Source organism: Bombina bombina, chromosome 1, assembly GCF_027579735.1.
Source record: "Bombina bombina isolate aBomBom1 chromosome 1, aBomBom1.pri, whole genome shotgun sequence".
Lineage (NCBI taxonomy): Eukaryota > Metazoa > Chordata > Amphibia > Anura > Bombinatoridae > Bombina > Bombina bombina.
The window spans coordinates 1033304893-1033328316 of NC_069499.1; the positions used below are offsets into that span (position 1 = coordinate 1033304893).

At 43.7% G+C, this 23424-nt stretch overlaps 1 protein-coding gene across 1 annotated transcript in view; it reads right to left on the reverse strand.

Annotated features, from left to right (window-relative positions):
* SERINC3 (serine incorporator 3) overlaps nucleotides 1-23424 on the reverse strand; it is a gene marked incomplete in the record, with an annotated part of 335810 nt that overhangs the window by 38726 nt on the left and 273660 nt on the right.

A 23424-nucleotide genomic window follows, 5' to 3' on the forward strand; every position in this document is an offset into this window, starting at 1 on the left:
TACCTGATAAATTCCTTTCTCCTGTAGTGTGGTCAGTCCACGGGTCATCATTACTTCTGGGATATTAACTCCTCCCCAACAGGAAGTGCAAGAGGATCACCCAGCAGAGCTGCTATATAGCTCCTCCCCTCTACGTCACACCCAGTCATTCGACCGAGAACCAACGAGAAAGGAGAAGCTAAAGGGTGCAGTGGTGACTGGAGTATAATTTAAAAATTTAGACCTGCCATAAAAAACAGGGCGGGCCGTGGACTGACCACACTACAGGAGAAAGGAATTTATCAGGTAAGCATAAATTATGTTTTCTCCTGTTAAGTGTGGTCAGTCCACGGGTCATCATTACTTCTGGGATACCAATACCAAAGCTAAAGTACACGGATGACGGGAGGGACAGGCAGGATCTTTATACGGAAGGAACCACTGCCTGAAGAACCTTTCTCCCAAAAACAGCCTCCGAAGAAGCAAAAGTGTCAAATTTGTAAAATTTGGAAAAAGTATGAAGAGAAGACCAAGTTGCAGCCTTGCAAATCTGTTCAACAGAGGCCTCATTCTTAAAGGCCCAAGTGGAAGCCACAGCTCTAGTAGAATGAGCTGTAATTCTTTCAGGAGGCTGCTGTCCAGCAGTCTCATAAGCTAAACGTATTATGCTACGAAGCCAAAAGGAGAGAGAGGTAGCAGAAGCTTTTTGACCTCTCCTCTGACCAGAATAAACGACAAACAGGGAAGACGTTTGTCGAAAATCTTTAGTTGCCTGTAAATAAAATTTCAGGGCACGGACTACATCTAGATTGTGTAGAAGACGTTCCTTCTTCGAAGAAGGATTCGAACACAAAGATGGAACAACAATCTCTTGATTGATATTCCTGTTAGTGACCACCTTAGGTAAGAACCCAGGTTTAGTACGCAGAACTACCTTGTCTGAATGAAAAATCAGATAAGGAGAATCACAATGTAAGGCAGATAACTCAGAGACTCTCCGAGCCGAGGAAATAGCCATTAAAAACAGAACTTTCCAAGATAACAATTTGATATCAATGGAATGAAGGGGTTCAAACGGAACACCCTGTAAAACGTTAAGAACTAAGTTTAAACTCCATGGTGGAGCAACAGTTTTAAACACAGGCTTAATCCTGGCCAAAGCCTGAACGTCTGGAACTTCTGACAGAACGTTTGTTCCCTTTAAGGAACTAGCGGATAAACCCTTTTCTAAACCTTCTTGTAGAAAAGACAATATCCTAGGAATCTTAACCTTACTCCATGAGTAACTTTTGGATTCGCACCAATATAAGTATTTACGCCATATTTTATGGTAAATCTTTCTGGTAACAGGCTTCCTAGCCTGTATTAAGGTATCAATTACTGACTCAGAAAATCCACGTTTTGATAAAATCCACGTTTTGATAAAATCAAGCGTTCAATTTCCATGCAGTCAGCTTCAGAGAAAACATAATTTATGCTTACCTGAAAATTCCTTTCTTCTGTAGTGTGATCAGTCCACGGGTCATCATTACTTCTGGGATATTACTCCTCCCCAACAGGAAGTGCAAGAGGATTCACCCAGCAGAGCTGCATATAGCTCCTCCCCTCTACGTCACTCCCAGTCATTCGACCAAGGACCAACGAGAAAGGAAAAGCCAAGGGTGAAGTGGTGACTGGAGTATAAATTAAAAAATATTTACCTGCCTTAAAAACAGGGCGGGCCGTGGACTGATCACACTACAGAAGAAAGGAATTTATCAGGTAAGCATAAATTATGTTTTCTTCTGTTAAGTGTGATCAGTCCACGGGTCATCATTACTTCTGGGATACCAATACCAAAGCAAAAGTACACGGATGACGGGAGGGATAGGCAGGCTCTTTATACAGAAGGAACCACTGCCTGAAGAACCTTTCTCCCAAAAATAGCCTCCGATGAAGCAAAAGTGTCAAATTTGTAAAATTTGGAAAAAGTATGAAGCGAAGACCAAGTTGCAGCCTTGCAAATCTGTTCAACAGAGGCCTCATTCTTAAAGGCCCAAGTGGAAGCCACAGCTCTAGTGGAATGAGCTGTAATTCTTTCAGGAGGCTGCTGTCCAGCAGTCTCATAAGCTAAACGAATTATGCTACAAAGCCAAAAAGAAAGAGAGGTAGCGGAAGCTTTTTGACCTCTCCTCTGCCCAGAGTAAATGACAAACAGAGAAGACGTTTGTCGAAATTCCTTAGTTGCCTGTAAGTAAAATTTTAGAGCACGGACTACATCCAGGTTGTGCAGTAGACGTTCCTTCTTTGAAGAAGGATTTGGGCATAAAGAAGGAACAACAATCTCTTGATTGATATTCCTGTTAGTAACTACCTTAGGTAAGAACCCAGGTTTAGTACGCAGGACTACCTTATCCGAATGAAAAATCAAATAAGGAGAATCACAATGTAAGGCTGAATTCAGAGACTCTTCGAGCCGAGGAAATAGCCATTAAAAATAGAACTTTCCAAGATAACAACTTTATATCAATGGAATGAAGGGGTTCAAACGGAACGCCCTGTAAAACATTAAGAACAAGGTTTAAACTCCATGGTGGAGCAACAGTTTTAAACACAGGCTTAATCCTGGCCAAAGCCTGACAAAAAGCCTGGACGTCAGGAACTTCTGACAGACGTTTGTGTAACAGAATGGACAGAGCTGAGATCTGTCCCTTTAATGAACTAGCAGATAAACCCTTTTCTAAACCTTCTTGTAGAAAAGACAATATCCTAGGAATCCTAACCTTACTCCAAGAGTAACCTTTGGATTCACACCAATATAGGTATTTACGCCATATCTTATGGTAAATCTTTCTGGTAACAGGTTTCCTAGCCTGTATTAAGGTATCAATAACTGACTCAGAAAACCCACGTCTTGATAAAATCAAGCGTTCAATTTCCAAGCAGTCAGCTTCAGAGAAGTTAGATTTTGATGTTTGAAGGGACCCTGTATCAGAAGGTCCTGTTTCAGAGGTAGAGACCAAGGTGGACAGGATGACATGTCCACTAGGTCTGCATACCAAGTCCTGCGTGGCCACGCAGGTGCTATTAGAATCACTGATGCTCTCTCTTGTTTGATTCTGGCAATCAATCGAGGAAGCAACGGGAAGGGTGGAAACACGTAAGCCATCCTGAAGTCCCAAGGTGCTGTCAGAGCATCTATCAGGACTGCTCCTGGATCCCTGGATCTGGACCCGTAACGAGGAAGCTTGGCGTTCTGTCGAGACGCCATGAGATCTATCTCTGGTTTGCCCCAACGTCGAAGTATTTGGGCAAAGACCTCCGGATGAAGTTCCCACTCCCCCGGATGAAAAGTCTGACGACTTAAGAAATCCGCCTCCCAGTTCTCCACTCCCGGGATGTGGATTGCTGACAGGTGGCAAGAGTGAGACTCTGCCCAGCGAATTATCTTTGATACTTCCATCATAGCTAGGGAGCTTCTTGTCCCTCCCTGATGGTTGATGTAAGCTACAGTCGTGATGTTGTCCGACTGAAACCTGATGAACCCCCGAGTTGTCAACTGGGGCCAAGCCAGGAGGGCATTGAGAACTGCTCTCAATTCCAGAATGTTTATTGGCAGGAGACTCTCCTCCTGACTCCATTGTCCCTGAGCCTTCAGAGAATTCCAGACGGCACCCCAACCTAGAAGGCTGGCGTCTGTTGTTACAATTGTCCAGTCTGGTCTGCTGAATGGCATCCCCCTGGACAGATGTGGCCGAGAAAGCCACCATAGAAGAGAATTTCTGGTCTCTTGATCCAGATTCAGAGAAGGGGATAAGTCTGAGTAATCCCCATTCCACTGACTTAGCATGCACAGTTGCAGTGGTCTGAGGTGTAAGCGTGCAAAGGGTACTATGTCCATTGCCGCTACCATTAAGCCGATTACCTCCATGCATTGAGCCACTGACGGGTGTTGAATGGAATGAAGGGTGCGGCAAGCACTTTGAAGTCTTGTTAGCCTGTCCTCTGTCAGGTAAATCTTCATTTCTACAGAATCTATAAGAGTCCCCAGGAAGGGAACTCTTGTGAGTGGAACGAGTGAACTTTTCTTTTCGTTCACCTTCCATCCATGTGACCTTAGAAATGCCAGCACTAACTCTGTATGAGACTTGGCAGTTTGAAAGCTTGAAGCTTGTATCAGAATGTCGTCTAGGTATGGAGCTACCGAGATTCCCCGCGGTCTTAGTACCGCCAGAAGAGCACCCAGAACCTTTGTGAAGATTCTTGGAGCTGTAGCCAATCCGAATGGAAGAGCCACAAACTGGTAATGCCTGTCTAGGAAGGCAAACCTTAGGTACCGATAATGATCTTTGTGAATCGGTATGTGAAGGTAAGCATCTTTTAAATCTACAGTGGTCATGTACTGACCCTCTTGGATCATAGGTAAAATTGTCCGAATAGTCTCCATCTTGAACGATGGAACTCTTAGGAATTTGTTTAGGATCTTTAAGTCCAGGATTGGTCTGAAAGTTCCCTCTTTTTTGGGAACCACAAACAGATTTGAGTAAAACCCCTGTCCCTGTTCCGATCGTGGAACTGGATGGATTACTCCCATTAACAAGAGCTCTTGTACGCAGCGTAGAAATGCCTCTTTCTTTGTCTGGATTGTTGACAATCTTGACAGATGAAATCTCTCTCTTGGAGGAGAGTATTTGAAGTCCAGAAGGTATCCCTGAGATATTATCTCTAGCGCCCAGGGATCCTGAACATCTCTTGCCCAAGCCTGGGCGAAGAGAGAAAGTCTGCCCCCCACTAGATCCGATCCCGGATCGGGGGCCCTCAATTCATGCTGTTTTAGGGGCAGCAGCAGGTTTCCTAGTCTGCTTGCCCTTGTTCCAGGACTGGTTAGGTTTCCAGCCTTGTCTGTAGCGAGCAACAGCTCCTTCCTGTTTTGGTGCAGAGGAAGTTGATGCTGCTCCTGCTTTGAAATTACGAAAGGAACGAAAATTAGACTGTCTAGTCTTGGCTTTGGCTTTGTCCTGAGGCAGGGCATGGCCTTTACCTCCTGTAATGTCAGCGATAATCTCTTTCAAACCGGGCCCGAATAAGGTCTGCCCTTTGAAAGGTATATTAAGCAATTTAGACTTAGAAGTAACATCAGCTGACCAGGATTTTAGCCACAGCGCCCTGCGTGCCTGAATGGCGAATCCTGAATTCTTCGCCGTAAGTTTAGTAAGATGTACTACGGCCTCCGAAATGAATGAATTAGCTAGTTTAAGGACTCTAAGCCTGTCCGAAATGTCGTCCAGAGTAGCTGAACCAATGTTCTCTTCCAGAGACTCAATCCAGAATGCCGCTGCAGCCGTGATCGGCGCAATGCATGCAAGGGGTTGCAATATAAAACCTTGTTGAACAAACATTCCCTTGTGGTGGCGTCTATTGGAAACATTTTTCTAAATATCGGAGGGGGTGAGAACGGCACACCGGGTCTATCCCACTCCTTAGTAACAATTTCAGTAAGTCTCTTAGGTATAGGAAAAACCTCAGTACTCGTCGGTACCGCAAAATATTTATCCAACCTACACATTTTCTCTGGTATTGCAACTGTGTTACAATCATTCAGAGCCGCTAACACCTCCCCTAGTAATACACGGAGGTTTTCCAGTTTAAATTTAAAATTTGAAATATCTGAATCCAGTCTGTTTGGATCAGAACCGTCACCCACAGAATGAAGTTCTCCGTCCTCATGTTCTGCCACCTGTGACGCAGTGTCTGACATGGCCCTAATATTATCAGCGCACTCTGTTCTCACCCCAGAGTGATCACGCTTACCTCTTAGTTCTGGTAATTTAGCCAAAACCTCAGTCATAACAGTAGCCATATCCTGTAATGTGATTTGTAATGGCCGCCCAGATGTACTCGGCGCTACAATATCACGCACCTCCCTCTGAGCGGGAGATGTAGGTACTGACACGTGAGGCGAGTTAGTCGGCATAACTCTCCCCTCGTTGTTTGGTGAAATTTGTTCAATTTGTACAGATTGACTTTTATTTAAAGTAGCATCAATACAGTTAGTACACAAATTTCTATTGGGCTCCACTTTGGCATTGCAACAAATGACACAGGTATCATCCTCTGAATCAGACATGTTTAACACACTAGCAAATAAACTTGCAACTTGGAAATACAATTCAATTAGAATAATATTAAAACGTACTGTGCCTTTAAGAAGCACAGAAGATCTATGACAGTTGAAAATTTATAAATTGAAACAGTTATAGCCTCAATCCTTGTAAACAACACAACTTTAGCAAAGGTTTAATCCCATTAGCAAAGATAACAAATTCTGAAAGCAGGAAACAAATTACAGAATAAACGTTTTTTATCTCAGTCAAACTATAATTCTCACAGCTCTGCTGAGAGAAATTACCTCCCTCAAAATAAGTTTTGAAGACCCCTGAGCTCTGTAGAGATGAACCGGATCATGCAGGGAATACAATGAGTTGCTGACTGAAATATTTGATGCATAGTAAAAGCGCCAAAAAACGGCCCCTCCCCCTCACACACAGCAGTGAGGGAGAACAGAAACTGTCAGAAAACATATTAAGCAACTGCCAAGTGGAAAAATAGTGCCCAAACATTTATTCACTCAGTACCTCAGTAAATGAAAACGATTTTACATTCCAGCAAAAACGTTAAACATAATCTCTAGTTATTAAACAGCTTTATGTATTTCTTACAGTGTAATTCTAGTGAAGTACCATTCCCCAGAATACTGAAGTGTAAAGTATACATACATGACATTATATCGGTATGGCAGGATTTTCTCATCAATTCCATTGTCAGAAAATAAAAAACTGCTACATACCTCTATGCAGATTCATCTGCCCGCTGTCCCCTGATCTGAAGTTTACCTCTCCTCAGATGGCCGAGAAACAGCAATATGATCTTAACTACTCCGGCTAAAATCATAACAAAAACTCTGGTAGATTCTTCTTCAAACTCTGCCAGAGAGATAATAACACACTCCGGTGCTATTTTAAAATAACAAACTTTTGATTGAAGATATAAAACTAAGTATAATCACCATAGTCCTCTCACACATCCTATCTAGTCGTTGGGTGCAAGAGAATGACTGGGAGTGACGTAGAGGGGAGGAGCTATATGCAGCTCTGCTGGGTGAATCCTCTTGCACTTCCTGTTGGGGAGGAGTAATATCCCAGAAGTAATGATGACCCGTGGACTGATCACACTTAACAGAAGAAATTAGATTTTGATATTTGAAGGGACCCTGGATCAGAAGGTCCCGTCTCAGAGGCAGAGACCAAGGTGGACAGGATGACATGTCCACTAGATCTGCATACCAGGTCCTGCGTGGCCACGCAGGCGCTATTAGAATCACCGATGCTCTCTCCTGTTTGATCCTGGCAATCAATCGAGGAAGCATCGGGAAGGGTGGAAACGCATAAGCCCTCCCGAAGGTCCAAGGTGCTGTCAAAGCATCTACCAGGACCGCTCCCGGATCCCTGGATCTGGACCCGTAACAAGGAAGCTTGGCGTTCTGTAGAGACGCCATGAGATCTATCTCTGGTTTGCCCCAACGTCGAAGTATTTGGGCAAAGACCTCCGGATGAAGTTCCCACTCCCCCGGATGAAAAGTCTGACGACTTAGGAAATCCGCCTCCCAGTTCTCCACTCCCGGGATGTGGATTGCTGATAGGTGGCAAGAGTGAGACTCTGCCCAGCGAATTATCTTTGATACTTCCATCATCGCTAGGGAGCTTCTTGTCCCTCCTTGATGGTTGATGTAAGCTACAGTCGTGATGTTGTCCGACTGAAACCTGATGAACCCCCGAGTTGTTAACTGGGGCCAAGCCAGAAGGGCATTGAGAACTGCTCTCAATTCCAGAATGTTTATTGGCAGGAGACTCTCCTCCTGAGTCCATGATCCTTGAGCCTTCAGAGAATTCCAGACAGCGCCCCAACCTAGTAGGCTGGCGTCTGTTGTTACAATTGTCCAATCTGGCCTGCTGAATGGCATCCCCCTGGACAGATGTGGCCGAGAAAGCCACCATAGAAGAGAATTCCTGGTCTCTTGATCCAGATTCAGAGTAGGGGACAAATCTGAGTAATCCCCATTCCACTGACTTAGCATGCACAATTGCAGCGGTCTGAGGTGTAGGCGAGCAAAGGGTACTATGTCCATTGCCGCTACCATTAAGCCGATCACCTCCATGCATTGAGCCACTGACGGGTGTTGAATGGAATGAAGGAGACGGCAAGCATTTTGAAGCTTTGTTAACCTGTCTTCTGTCAGGTAGATCTTCATTTCTACAGAATCTATAAGAGTCCCCAAGAAGGGAACTCTTGTGAGTGGAAAGAGAGAACTCTTCTTTTCGTTCACCTTCCACCCATGCGACCTTAGAAATGCCAGTACTAACTCTGTATGAGACTTGGCAGTTTGAAAGCTTGAAGCTTGTATCAGAATGTCGTCTAGGTACGGAGCTACCAAAATTCCTCGCAGTCTTAGTACCGCCAGAAGAGTACCCAGAACCTTTGTGAAGATTCTTGGAGCCGTAGCCAATCCGAATGGAAGAGCTACAAACTGGTAATGCCTGTCTAGGAAGGCAAACCTTAGATACCGGTAATGATCTTTGTGAATCGGTATGTGAAGGTAAGCATCTTTTAAATCCACTGTGGTCATGTACTGACCCTTTTGGATCATGGGTAGGATTGTCCGAATAGTTTCCATTTTGAACGATGGAACTCTTAGGAATTTGTTTAGGATCTTTAAATCCAAGATTGGTCTGAAGGTTCCCTCTTTCTTGGGAACCACAAACAGATTTGAGTAAAACCCCTGTCCGTGTTCCGACCGCGGAACCGGATGGATCACTCCCATTAGTAAAAGATCTTGTACACAGCGTAGAAACGCCTCTTTCTTTATTTGATTTGTTGACAACCTTGACAGATGAAATCTCCCTTTTGGGGGAGAGGATTTGAAGTCCAGAAGATATCCCTGAGATATGATCTCCAACGCCCAGGGATCCTGGACATCTCTTGCCCAAGCCTGGGCGAAGAGAGAAAGTCTGCCCCCCACTAGATCCGTTCCTGGATCGGGGGCCCTCAATTCATGCTGTCTTAGGGGCAGCAGCAGGTTTTCTGGCCTGCTTGCCCTTGTTCCAGGACTGGTTAGGTCTCCAGCCTTGTCTGTAGCGAGCAACAGCTCCTTCCTGTTTTGGTGCAGAGGAAGTTGATGCTGCTCCTGCCTTGAAATTACGAAAGGAACGAAAATTAGACTGTCTAGCCCTAGGTTTGGCTCTGTCTTGAGGCAGGGCATGGCCTTTACCTCCTGTAATGTCAGCGATAATTTCTTTCAAACCGGGCCCGAATAAGGTCTGCCCTTTGAAAGGTATGTTAAGTAATTTAGATTTAGAAGTAACGTCAGCTGACCAGGATTTTAGCCACAGTGCTCTGCGTGCCTGAATGGCGAATCCGGAATTCTTAGCCGTAAGTTTAGTTAAATGTACTACGGCATCTGAAACAAATGAATTAGCTAGCTTAAGTGTTTTAAGCTTGTTTGAAATCTCATCTATAGTCAAGAGTCTCTTCCAGGGACTCGGACCAAAAAGCGGCCGCGGCCGTGACAGACGCAATACATGCAAGGGGTTGCAATATAAAACCTTGTTGAATAAACATTTTCTTAAGGTAACCCTCTAATTTTTTATCCATTGGATCTGAGAAGGCACAGCTATCCTCCACCGGGATAGTGGTACGCTTAGCCAGAGTAGAAACCGCTCCCTCCACCTTAGGGACCGTCTGCCATAAGTCCCGTGTGGTGGCGTCTATTGGAAACATTTTTCTAAATACAGGAGGGGGAGAAAAGGGTACACCGGGCCTATCCCACTCCTTAGTAATTATCTCTGTAAGCCTTTTAGGTATAGGAAATACGTCAGTACTCGCCGGTACCGCATAGTATCTATCCAGCCTACATAATTTCTCTGGGATTGCAACGGTGTTACAATCATTCAGAGCCGCTAATACCTCCCCTAGCAGTACGCGGAGGTTTTCAAGCTTAAACTTAAAATTAGAAATGTCTGAATCCACTCTATTGGGATCAGAACCGTCACCTGCAGATTGAAGCTCTCCGTCCTCATGTTCTGCATACTGTGACGCAGTATCTGACATGGCCCTATTATTATCAGCGCACTCTGTTCTCACCCCAGAGTGATCACGCTTACCTCTAAGTTCTGGTAATTTAGACAAAACTTCAGTCATAACATTAGCCATGTCCTGTAATGTGATTTGTAATGGCCGCCCTGAAGTACTCGGCGTTACAATATCACGCACCTCCCGAGCGGGAGATGCAGGTACTGACACGTGAGGCGAGTTAGTCGGCATAACTTTCCCCACGTTGTTTGGTGAATGATGTTCAATTTGTACAGATTGACTTTTATTTAAAGTAGCATCAATGCAATTAGTACATAAATTTCTATTGGGCTCCACTTTGGCTTTAGCACATATAGCACAGAGATATTCCTCTGAGTCAGACATGTTTAACACACTAGCAATTAAACTAGCAAACTTGGAATACTTTTCAATTCAATTTACAAATAATATGAAAAACGTACTGTGCCTTTAAGAAGCACAGAAAAAGTTATGACAGTTGAGTAACAATAAACCGGAGAAACTATAAAATCAAATTCTTTCCGGTAAAAACACAATTTTAGCAAAGGATTGCCCCCATTAGCTGGATAACTAACCCTTAAATAGCAGAAAAAATGTACAGAATATAAACGTTTTTTATCACAGTCAAAGCACAATCTCACAGGTCTGCTGTGAGTGATTACCTCCCTCAAAATAATTTTTGAAGACCCTTAAGCTCTGTAGAGACGAACCGGATCATGCAGGGAAGAAAACAGACTTGTGACTGAATTTCTGATGCGTAGCAAAAGCGCCAAAAATAGGCCCCTCCCCCTCACACACAACAGTGAGGGAGATCAGTAAACTGTCTTAAATTAAATAAAACGACCGCCAAGTGGAAAAAACAGTGCCCAAAACAATTTTTCACCCAGTACCTCAGATAATTAAACGATTTAACATGCCAGCAAAATGTTTAACATCAAATAAATGAATTGTCATTAGAAAGCCTGTTGCTAGTCGTTCTCACTGCAAGCTAGGCTAAAGTGTTATGCATACAGTATTATCCCAGTGAAGTGCCATTCCCCAGAATACTGAAGTGTAAATATACATACATGACAGCCTGATACCAGTTGCTACTACTGCATTTAAGGCTGAACTTACATTATATAGGTATTGGCAGTATTTTCTCAGTCAATTCCATTTCTCAGAAAATAATATGCTGCTACATACCTCTTTGCAGGTGAACCTGCCCGCTGTCCCCTGATCTGAAGTTTACCTCACTCCTCAGATGGCCAAGAACAGCAAAATGATCTTAACTACGCCGGCTAAAATCATACAAAAACTCAGGAAGATTCTTCTTCAAATTCTACCTGAGAAAGAACAACACACTCCGGTGCTGTTTTAAAATAACAAACTTTTGATTGAAGATATAAAAACTAAGTATAATCACCACAGTCCTCTCACACATCCTATCTATTAGTTGGGTGCAAGAGAATGACTGGGTGTGACGTAGAGGGGAGGAGCTATATAGCAGCTCTGCTGGGTGATCCTCTTGCACTTCCTGTTGGGGAGGAGTTAATATCCCAGAAGTAATGATGACCCGTGGACTGACCACACTTAACAGGAGAAAATAAATTGAGATATATATACACATATATATATATATATATATATATATATATATACATACACACACACACATACATATATATATATATATACACACACAGTATATATACACACACACACACACATATATATATATATATATATATATATATATATATATATATATATATATATACATACATACACACACATACATATAAATAAAAACAAACAGAAAACAGTGCTATAAAATCATATTTACAAAATATTTATTTCCAAATTAAAATGACTAACAATCAGTGAGTCTATAAAAGACACAAGGCATATACATATATCTGTAAGTGAGATCAAACAATGTGGGGCTCACTAATCACTTGATACCTTAGATTATTATTGGAGGGTATCGATACAAGCAATAAGTGTATATAAAATATGTTGATACAACGGACACATTCAATACTGGCAATATATCTAAAAGAAATAATAGGGAAACACACTAATTACTGACAGCATGACATTAACAACATATCTGATAATAAATAGCACAAAAAACCAGTAGGAGAAATATCAGGGTGAAAAAAGGTGCCAGAAGAACAAAAAATGACTAACGCCTTACACAAAACACGGGCGGGAGTCCCGCTGTGGACTCTTCCCGTCAGAAGAAAAGAAAATTATCAGGTAAGCATAATTTATGTTTTTCTTCTTAAACTTGAAGAGTCCACAGCTGCATTCATTACTTTTGGGAAAGCAATACCCAAGCTAGGAGGACACTGAATGCAAACACTGGGTGGGTACAAAAAGCGGCCCCTTCAAAAGGCACCACAGCCTGAATAACCCGACACCCAACAAAAAAATAGACAACCTGGGTAAAAACCTGAAGCCCAACTGCATAATAGTTACACCAGCAAGCCGAGCTAGAGACCCCTCAGTCCCAGAGTCCGTTGAGCACAAACAGCCTCCGAGGAGTCAGCCACGCGGCTCTCGACTCCCAAGCAGAGTACCCGGCCAGAGACAAGGACTGCTACCTGTCCCCAAAAGGGAGAACAGATTCCCAGAAGAATCCACACAGCTTAACAAACATAGAACAACCCAAGGTTGTCCTACGATAGTAGCTCCCAGGGAGAGAAACACAAGGACCTGATAAAAAAGAATCTATACTCGGGGAAACACGTCCCAAGGAGGACTTGAGGGACACCCTCATATCCCTGACACAGTACCATACCATAAGGTACTCCAGAAAACATGAGTTCCCTGTTGCCTTGTATCAGAATGAAACTTGCAGGCTAGGCAAGCCTAGAAAGCAGAAATAGGATAACTATCCCAGCAGTTAACGAAGAGCTCTCCAAGAGAACACCAAACCGTCTGAACAGGAACTCTCAATAACCAACTTCCAGGTTGGAAAGCGGACTCGGCCATTGTAGAAACCAAACCACTGAAAAGCTTTTTCCAAAGCCTGCTAATACACATTCAGGTGGAAATAATTGTAGCTGGTTTCAAACTGCAAACCTTCTGAATACCGGGCCTCCAAGGAAACCGGTAGAAAAGAGGAGGACCGCAAAAATCCTCCCACCGAAGGGGAGGACAGACTCTAGAAGAAAACGGTCAAAACTGCATAGATTAACCGAGCCTCTACCTTCCCTCCAGGGTAAAGGTCCCAGCCCAAAGGTTAGACAAAGACAAGTGTACCAGACCTCTGGAAGGAAAGGATGGATCTACGAGGAGCAAAGCTACCGTGATTCAGGATAGACTTTGTGCTCGGGTACGAGACCCCATACACTGCTGTCATCCCTAAAGAGGAACACTTTTCAAGGTAAAAAGGGTTCTCAGACCCCCAGCATCTAAATATCAGAATCCAACATTTAACAAGAGCCCATCAGGGTGCAAACCCCAAGCCCTCCTTCTGCAGGAACGGTGGAACCAGTTACAACTCCACATCTCCCTTTCCAGGATTCTGAAAACGCAAGAAGGGAAAAACCCTTACAAGGCAAGAAAACAAGGACCCACAGGTCGCCACAGATACTGAGGTAACTCCGAACCAGGAGAACCCATCCCCCACTCTAGGAGAGAAAGGGACTAAAGCAACGGAAACCACCCTATAGAATATATACCATAGAAGCGAGATAAATCAGTAGGTATCCGTCATAGAGACCTAGAACCTAAGCCACAGGCAGATAGGCATCTCCCATGAAAAACAGAGCCCCGCCCCCCTCAGAGAGGCACACAGGACCACAAACACCTAAGGTGATACCGAACCGTCCACACCCAATCCAGGGAGAGACATGGTCCTAGGTCAGAGTCCTTGAAAAACGGAATCAATGGAAAGATCTAACTTCCTGAGGAACCCTAAGCTGCCTCCTATAATTAGGAGCGCATCATCTAAAGTCCGTAGACTTGGCGATCTAGTAACAGCCTGAAACCCAAGAGTCTGAAAAAAACCCCAGAAAAGTTTAAGAATGCAGCACCCAGTGCTCCTGGATCGCAAGGAAAAATCTCATAGACAAGCGTAACCACGTGTTAAACACGCTGGCAAGATAACAACCAACACCCGAAAATGAATTTGAACCCCGGACCTTGCTTGCCATCCCAGAGAGATAGGATGTCAGCACCTTCCACAAAGTCTCTAACAGAGCATCAAGGATAAAAGGTCAACTACCTGACCCCAGAAGGGCGACCGTCTGAAACCGACCTTGGCTCTTCACTGTTAAGCCCCAAGGCTAATGTTGCAACGAGGACGCAGAGCAAGGGTATTATATGGAAGAGACAACAGCCAGAGATCCCTGCAGGATCGAACTTCTAAAAAAAAAAAAAAAACTTTAACAGGGTAAAAGCTGGAACCTCGCAGCTCCCAACAGAAGGCAGGGAAACCCCTGCACTCCACCTCTTAGAGTAACGCAACTCTGAGCAAAGGGAGGATATGCCCTTGCTTCAAGACCAGATGACCCACCCAAGGCGGGAAGGAAGTTGACTCCGCCACCACAAGAAAATGATTATTAGGCTAAAGAGTCAGTATCCGGAAGAACCTCAAGTGAAGACGCAAATCGTTCACCACTCTAGATCACATAGGTCACTCACATCTCCCATCTCCAAAGGAACGGAAACTACGGTTCTGAGTCGCCAGGGACCTGAAAGAACCATGACGACATCTGAAAAGACAGACCCATACCCCAGGCCATTTCAGAGGCGTTGTACCTACACACTAGGCATCTTCGAAATAGGATCCGAGCCCGGAGTCCATATTCATAGGCCAAGTGACATTCAGAATCTGACAGGATTAAATCAGCACGAGGGTGACATGAACCCAGGTAACAGCAGAAAGCGTCCGACCAGTACCTGTCCAGTATAAGGACACTCCAGAACTGTCCAAGGTCCAAGAAAATTTGACCCGAAGGATCGATAAATGAACTAGAAAACATAATACTATTATTCAAAAAGTGCGCAATTCCGTGTAAGTGCCCACGCAACCACAAAATCGCAAGTATCGGTTCCAAAAAGAACATTTAAATTAAAAAAAAGAAAAAACAACAACGGAAATCTAACAGACATGAGCTTAAAAACACAAAATAAACATCCATCCAGATCAAAAGTAAAAGAAAGGCAGCACCTATCGGGTGAACGCCCAAGGTTAATGAGAACGCAAATAGACACAGCCGATCAGAGGCCCTATTCACCGAAGCGCAGAACTGGAACCGAATACATAAAGAAAAAATAAAAATGGAGACTTTAAGGAGATTGGCTTCATCCCCAAACATCCCAAATGACCATGATCCGAGGCCTTAGATGCCATCCAGCATCTAAGGCCTCGGATCCCTCGGCCCATTAGGAATTGGTTCCTCTAACATTGTCAAAACGTGCCTTAAAAGAACACGAAGACGTGCCAGCCTATAACGGAAGGCAAAATCATCTCTCGTCGGATGCACGAAAGACCCTGACCCTGAGGTTGGGTCCCCTGAAGCCTCAGAGGCCAACGCTTTCCCAGGAGGCCGAACTGAATTAGGCGATCTCACGCCCGACGGGCCCTGGTTAACAGAACACAGACAGTATTTTAGAAATATTTCACTTGGGAGATATAAATGAGACAGCGCCATAGAAATGGCCATGCTGAACCGTGCCGTAACCTCTGGAGGAAACAAGCCACAGTCCGGAGAGGGAGTAAAGGCCATAGGGACACCTGCTTGTGTAGCCGAGAAAGGGTCTGGGGCAGGCGCCTCATGGGACATGGAAACCTTGGAGGCGGATGGCTCAATGCACTCTAAGCTCCCCGATTTAGGAGAAGAGAGAGTACTCTAGAACGGCAATCGGAACATAACTGATGGCCATTGATTACCCGGGCCATTTCATATTCATCACAAGACGCATTCTACGTATCGGAGTCATCCATATCTAAAATATCAGTATCCTCTATAATCTTGGGATTACAAAAATGACAAAAACCTGGCACCCTGTTTACACCCCCAATGGCTGGGGCACTCACCACCTCCTGTGAACCAGACAACCCACGAGCTAGACTCTGTCGCACACAGTCAGCATACGGAAGTGAGAAACAAACTTAACCGCAACCATCACCGTGCCAGTCACAAAAAAGGGCACGCAATCTCGAGAGATCGCATCTATAAGATAAGGCCGTTATGTTCTGTAAAAGCCGTTAACCTAGTTATTGGTACACATTAGCAGGGAGAACCATGTAACAAACATGATTAAAGTCCCCTCTGTTCAATAATCCCCCTCAGGAGATATTAACCCATGATTTCTTTTAAGATAAAAGGAATCCTACTGGGACCCTACTTTATTTCGTTAACATTACATTCACGTATCAAAGTAAAATGAAATGATCTTACCGGAATCTATGCTGTAGAACAGGAACACGGCCCTTCAAGTGTGACAGATAGTAGACTCGCTTCTGACATAGACTTGAGTGAAGAAAGGTAGGCAGAGAAACTTGTCAACGCTGATTACCAAGGAGCTGTTAATATGAGTCGGGATGCTCTGACTGAGAGGCTGACAGGATTACTTAAAACTCCAGTCCCATAGTGAAGAGAACTACACTTCTCTGCCAACCTCCTATGACGAAAGGCAAAGAATGACTGGGGGATGAGGGAAGTGGGGGAGGTATTTAAGCCTTTGGCTGGGGTGTCTTTGCCTCCTCCTGGTGGCCAGGTTCTGTATTCCTAAAAGTAATTAATGCAGCTGTGGACTCTTTCCGTTTAAGAAGAAAACACACCACCACAACAGATATAAGATACTAAAAAAAAAAAAAAAAGTTAAAAAGCTGTGAATAGCAACACTTGCTTGGCCAGACCACAGTTCCACAACATGTTTGAATAAAGTCCTGTCCCCTGTTCCTGCAAAGGAACTGGAATCATTACTCTCATATACTGTATTCCAGATCTGAGACCAATTGTAAAAACGCCTGAGGTGAGAAAGAAACTTCCTGTGGGCGGTCTTATTTTGAATCCAATTCGATATACCTGAGAAATAATGTTTTGAATCCAGGGATTTTAGACAGATTGTAACCAAGCATTCTGAAAAACATAACTTATGTAAGAACTTACCTGATAAATTCATTTCATAATGGCAAGAGTCCATGAGCTAGTGACGTATGGGATATACATTCCTACCAGGAGGGGCAAAGTTTCCCAAACCTCAAAATGCCTATAAATACACCTCCCACAACACACATACTTCAGTTTAACGTATAGCCAAGTGAAAAAAAGGAGTAAAAAAAGCATACACAAAAAAAAAAAGGAGGTACTGAAAAATAATATTGTGCTTTTATAAAAAAATATAATTACCAAAGACAGGGTGGGCCTCATGGACTCTTGCCATTATGAAATAAATGAATTTATCAGGTTCTTACATAAGTTCTTACATAAATTTTCTTTAATGTAAATGGCAAGAGTCCATGAGCTAGTGACGTATGGGATAATATACCCTAGGTGTGGAAGTCCACAGAAGAGTCACTAGAGCGGGAGGGTTAAAATAAAAAAAGCTATTTCCGCTGAGAAATTAAATCCACAAAATAAGTTCTTATAAACAGAAGAAGCAAACAGACAGCTTCCTGAAGAACTTTTCTACCAAAGACTGCTTCAGAAGAAGCAAATACAACAAAATGGTAAAATTTAGTAAATGTATGCAAAGAAGACCAAGTTGCTGCTTTGCAAATCTGATCAACTGAAGCTTCATTCTTAAAAGCCCACAAAGTGGCAACTGATCTAGTAGAATGAGCTGTAATTCTCTGAGGCGGAGACTGACCCGCCTCCAAATAAGCCTTGTGAATCAAAAGCTTTAACCAAGATGCCAAAGAAATGGCTGAGGCTTTCTGACCTTTCCTAGAACCAGAAAAGATAATAAATAGACAAGAAGTCTTCCTGAAATCCTTAGTAGCCTCCACATAGTATTTCAAAGCTCTTACCACATCCAAAGAATGTAACGATTTCTCAAGAGAATTCTTAGGATTCGGACACAAAGAAGGAACAACAATTTCCCTACTAGAATTCACAACCTTAGGAAGAAATTTAAACGAAGTCCGCAAAACAGCTTTATCCTGATGGAAAATAAGAAAAGGAGACTCACAAGAGAGAGAGCAGACAATTCAGAAACTCTTCTAGCAGAAGAGATAGCCAAAAGGAACAACAATTTCCAAGAAAAGTAAATTTATGCTTACCTGATAAATTAATTTCTTCTATGGTACGACGAGTCCACGGATTCATCCTTTACTTGTGGGATATTATCCTCCTGCTAACAAGAAGTGGCAAAGAGTACCACAGCAGAGCTGTCTATATAGCTCCTCCATTAGCTCCACCCCCAAGTCATTCGACCGAAGGTACAGGAAGAAAAAGGAGAAACTAAAAGGTGCAGAGGTGACTGAAGTTTAAAATAAAAAAATATAATCTGTCTTAAAAATGACAGGGCGGGCCGTGGACTCGTCGTATCATAGAAGAAATTAATTTATCATCAGGTAAGCATAAATTTACTTTTATTCTACAAGGTACGACGAGTCCACGGATTCATCCTTTACTTGTGGGATACAATACCAAAGCTACAGGACACAAATGAACGGGAGGAACAAGACAGATGGCTAAACAGAAGGCACCACTGCTTGAAGAACTTTTCTCCCAAAAATAGCCTCCGAAGAAGCAAAAGTATCAAATTTGTAAAATTTGGAAAAGGTTTGAAGAGAAGACCAAGTCACAGCCTTACAAATCTGTTCCACAGAAGCATCATTTTTAAAAGCCCATGTGGAAGCCACCGCTCTAGTAGAGTGAGCTGTAATTCTCTCAGGAGGCTGCTGTCCAGCAGTCTCGTATGCCAAACGGATGATGCTTTTCAGCCAAAAAGAAAGAGGTAGCCGTATCTTTTTGACCTCTATGTTTTCCAGAATAGACAACAAACAAAGAAGATGTTTGACGGAAATCTTTGGTCGCTTGCAAGTAAAACTTCAAAGCATGAACCACGTCCAAGTTGTGCAACAGACGCTCCTTCTTAGAGGAAGGATTAGGACACAGAAAAGGAACAACAATTTCCTGTTTAATATTCTTATAAGTAACAACCTTAGGAAGGAATCCAGGTTTGGTACGCAAAACCACCTTATCAGCATGGAAAACAAGATAAGGTGAGTCGCATTTCAATGCAGATAGTTCAGAAACTCTTTGAGCCGAAGAGATAGCAACTAAAAACAGAACTTTGCAAGATAGAAGCTTAATATCTATGGAATGCATAGGTTCAAACGGAACCCCTTGAAGCACTTTAAGAACTAAATTCAAACTCCATGGTGGAGCAACATGTTTAAACACAGGCTTGATTCTAACTAAAGCCTGACAGAACGACTAAACGTCTGGAACATCTGCCAGACGCTTGTGCAGTAAAATTGATAAAGCAGATATCTGTCCCTTTAGGGAACTAGCTGATAGCCCCTTCTCCAATCCTTCCTGGAGAAAGGACAAAATCCTAGGAATCCTGATCTTATTCCATGAGTAGCCTTTGGATTCGCACCAATAAAGGTATTCACGCCATATCTTATGATAAATTTTCCTAGTGACAGGCTTTCGAGCCTGAATCAAGGTATCTATGACCGACTCAGAGAATCCCCGCTTGGATAAAATCAAGCGTTCAATCTCCAGGCAGTCAGCCGCAGAGAAACTAGATTTGGATGCTGGAACGGACCTTGAATCAGAAGGTCCTGTCTCAGTGGCAGAGTCCATGGTGGAAGAGATGACATGTCCACCAGGTCTGCATACCAAGTCCTGCGTGGCCACGCAGGTGCTATCAAAATCTCCAAAGCTCTCTCCTGTTTGATTCTGGCAATCAAACGAGGAAGGAGAGGAAATGGTGGAAACACATAAGCCAGGTTAAACGACCAGGGTACTGCTAGAGCATCTATCAGTACTGCCTGAGGATCCCTTGATCTGGAGCCGTAACAAGGAAGTTTGGCGTTCTGACGAGACGCCATCAGATCCAATTCTGGTGTGCCCCATTGCTGAATCAATTGTGCAAACACCTCCGGATGGAGTTCCCACTCCCCCGGATGAAAAGTCTGACGACTTAGAAAATCCGCTTCCCAGTTCTCCACTCCTGGGATATAGATTGCTGATAGATGGCAAGAGTGAGTCTCTGCCCATCTAATTATTTTGGTAACCTCTATCATCGCTAGAGAACTCTTTGTTCCCCCCTGATGATTGATATATGCTACAGTCGTGATATTGTCCGACTGGAAACTTATGAATCTGGCCGAAGCCAGCTGAGGCCACGCCTGAAGCGCGTTGAATATCACTCTTAGTTCTAGAATATTTATCAGGAGGAGAGCCTCCTCCTGAGTCCACAAACCCTGTGCTTTCAGGGAATTCCAGACTGCACCCCAATAGGCTGGCGTCCGTCGTCACTATGACCCACGCTGGCCTGCGGAAACACATTCCCTGGGACAGATGATCCTGTGACAACCACCAAAGAAGAGAGTCTCTGGTCTCTTGATCCAGATTTATCTGAGGAGATAAATCTGCATAATCCCCATTCCACTGTTTGAGCATGCATAGTTGCAGTGGTCTGAGATGCAAGCGAGCAAACTGAACTATGTCCATTGCCGCTACCATTAGTCCGATTACCTCCATACACTGAGCCACTGATGGCCGAGGAATGAAATGAAGAACTCGGCAGGTGGTTAAAATCTTTGATTTCCTGACCTCTGTCAGAAAAATTTTCATGTCCACCGAATCTATCAGAGTTCCCAGGAATGGAACTCTTGTGAGAGGGATAAGTGAACTCTTTTTTACGTTCACCTTCCACCCGTGAGATCTTAGAAAAGCCAACACAAGTTGACGCCTGAATTAAGATATCGTCCAGATAAGGCGCCACTGCTATGCCCCGCGGCCTTAGAACCGCCAGAAGGGACCCTAGCACCTTTGTGAAAATTCTGGGAGCTGTGGTCAACCCGAAGGGAAGAGCCACAAACTGGTAATGCTTGTCCAGAAAGGCGAACCTGAGGAACTGGTGATGATCTTTGTGGATAGGGATGTGCAGATGCGCATCCTTTAAGTACACGGTGGTCATATATTGACCCTCCTGGATAATTGGTAAAATAGTCCGAAAGGTCTCCATCTTGAAGGATGGGACTCTGATGAATTTGTTTAGGATCTTGAGATCTAAAATTGGTCTGAAGGTTCCCTCTTTTTGGGGAACCACAAACAGATTGGAGTAAAACCCCTGCCCCTGTTCTGTTTTCGGAACTCGGCAGATCACTCCCATGGTATATAGGCCTTCTACACAGCGTAAGAACGCCTCTCTTTTTGTCTGGTTTACAGATAATTGAGAAAGATGGAATCTTCCCCTTGGAGGAGAATCTTTGAAAACTAGAAGATACCCCTGGGTTACGATTTCTAAAGCCCAGGAGTCCTGAATGTCTCTTGCCTGAGCAAAGAGAGAAAGTCTGCCCCCTACTAGATCCGGTCCTGGATCGGGGGATACCCCTTCATGCTGTCTTGGTGGCAGCAGCGGGCTTCTTGGCCTGTTTACCTTTATTCCTAGTCTGGTTAGGTCTCCAGACTGACTTGGATTGAGCAAAATTATTTTGTTTGGTTCTCATCTTATTTTTCTTATCCTGAGGAAGGGCATGGCCTTTTCCTCCAGTGATGTCTGAAATGATCTCTTTCAGTTCAGGCCCGAATAGGGTCTTACCTTTGAAAGGGATGGCTAAAAGATTTTGATGACACATCAGCAGACCACGACTTTAGCCATAACGCTCTATGCGCTAAAATGGAAAAACCTGAATTCTTTGCCGCTAATTTAGCCAGTTGAAAAGCGGCATCTGTAATGAAAGAATTAGCTAGCTTGAGAGCCCTAATTCTATCCAGAATATCATCTAATGGGGTCTCAACCTTTAGAGCCTCCTCCAGAGCCTTGAACCAAAAAGCAGCTGCAGTAGTTACAGGAACAATGCACGCTATAGGTTGCAGAAGAAAACCCTGATGAACAAATATTTTCTTTAGGAGACCCTCTAATTTTTTATCCATAGGATCTTTGAAAGCACAACTGTCCTCAATAGGTATAGTTGTACGCTTAGCCAGGGTAGAAATAGCTCCCTCCACCTTAGGGACTGTCTGCCACGAATCCCGCATGGTGTCTGATATGGGAAACATTTTCTTAAAAGTAGGAGGGGGAGAAAACGGAATACCTGGTCTATCCCACTCCTTAGTAACAATGTCCGAAATCCTCTTAGGGACCGGAAAAACATCAGTGTAGGCAGGAACCTCTAGATATCTGTCCATTTTACACAATTTCTCTGGAACTACAATAGGGTCACAATCATCCAGAGTCGCTAAAACCTCCCTGAGCAACAAGCAGAGGTGTTCTAGTTTAAATTTAAAAGCCGTCATATCTGAGTCTGTCTGAGGGAACATCTTTCCTGAATCAGAAATCTCTCCCTCAGACAGCAAATCCCTCACCCCCAACTCAGAACATTGTGAGGGTACATTGGATATGGCTAATAAAGCGTCAGAGGGCTCAGCATTTGTTCTCACACCAGACCTACTGCGCTTCCCCTGCAACCCAGGCAGCTTAGATAAAACCTCTGTGAGGGTAGTATTCATAACTGCGGCCATATCTTGCAGGGTGAAAGAATTAGACGCACTAGAAGTACTTGGCGTCGCTTGTGCGGGCGTTAATGGTTGTGACACTTGGGGAGAATTAGATGGCATAACCTGATTCCCTTCTGACTGAGAATCATCCTGCAACATACTTTTAGTAGCTAAAATATGTTCTTTGCAATTTATTGACCTTTCAGTGCATGAGGGACACATTCAGTGGGGGTTCCACAATGGCTTCTAAACACATTGAACATTGACTTTCCTCAATGTCAGACATGTTGAACAGGCTAGTAATGACCACAAACAAGCTTGAAAACACTTTATTTAGTGAAAAAATAACAACAATCTTAAAAAACGGTACTGCCCCTTTAAGAGAAAAAAAGCATACACGTTCTGCAAAACTGCTTTAAAATACACCAATCTTTTCAAATGTTTGATATAAGACTCAATTTGTGTAGTTAAGCTTGCCCCACAAGAAAAACAAACATTTAACCCTTTATTGTGAAAACCGGATCGATAATAAGGCCTAAATCCGGAAAAAAAACACCCCCAGCACCTCGCCACAGCCCTGTTGTGGCGCCTACCTGCCCTCAGGGATTGGAAAAATGGGGATAAAGCTTCGATTTGGCCCAATACTTCCACAAGGGCCCTCCGGAGTTGGAGCTTG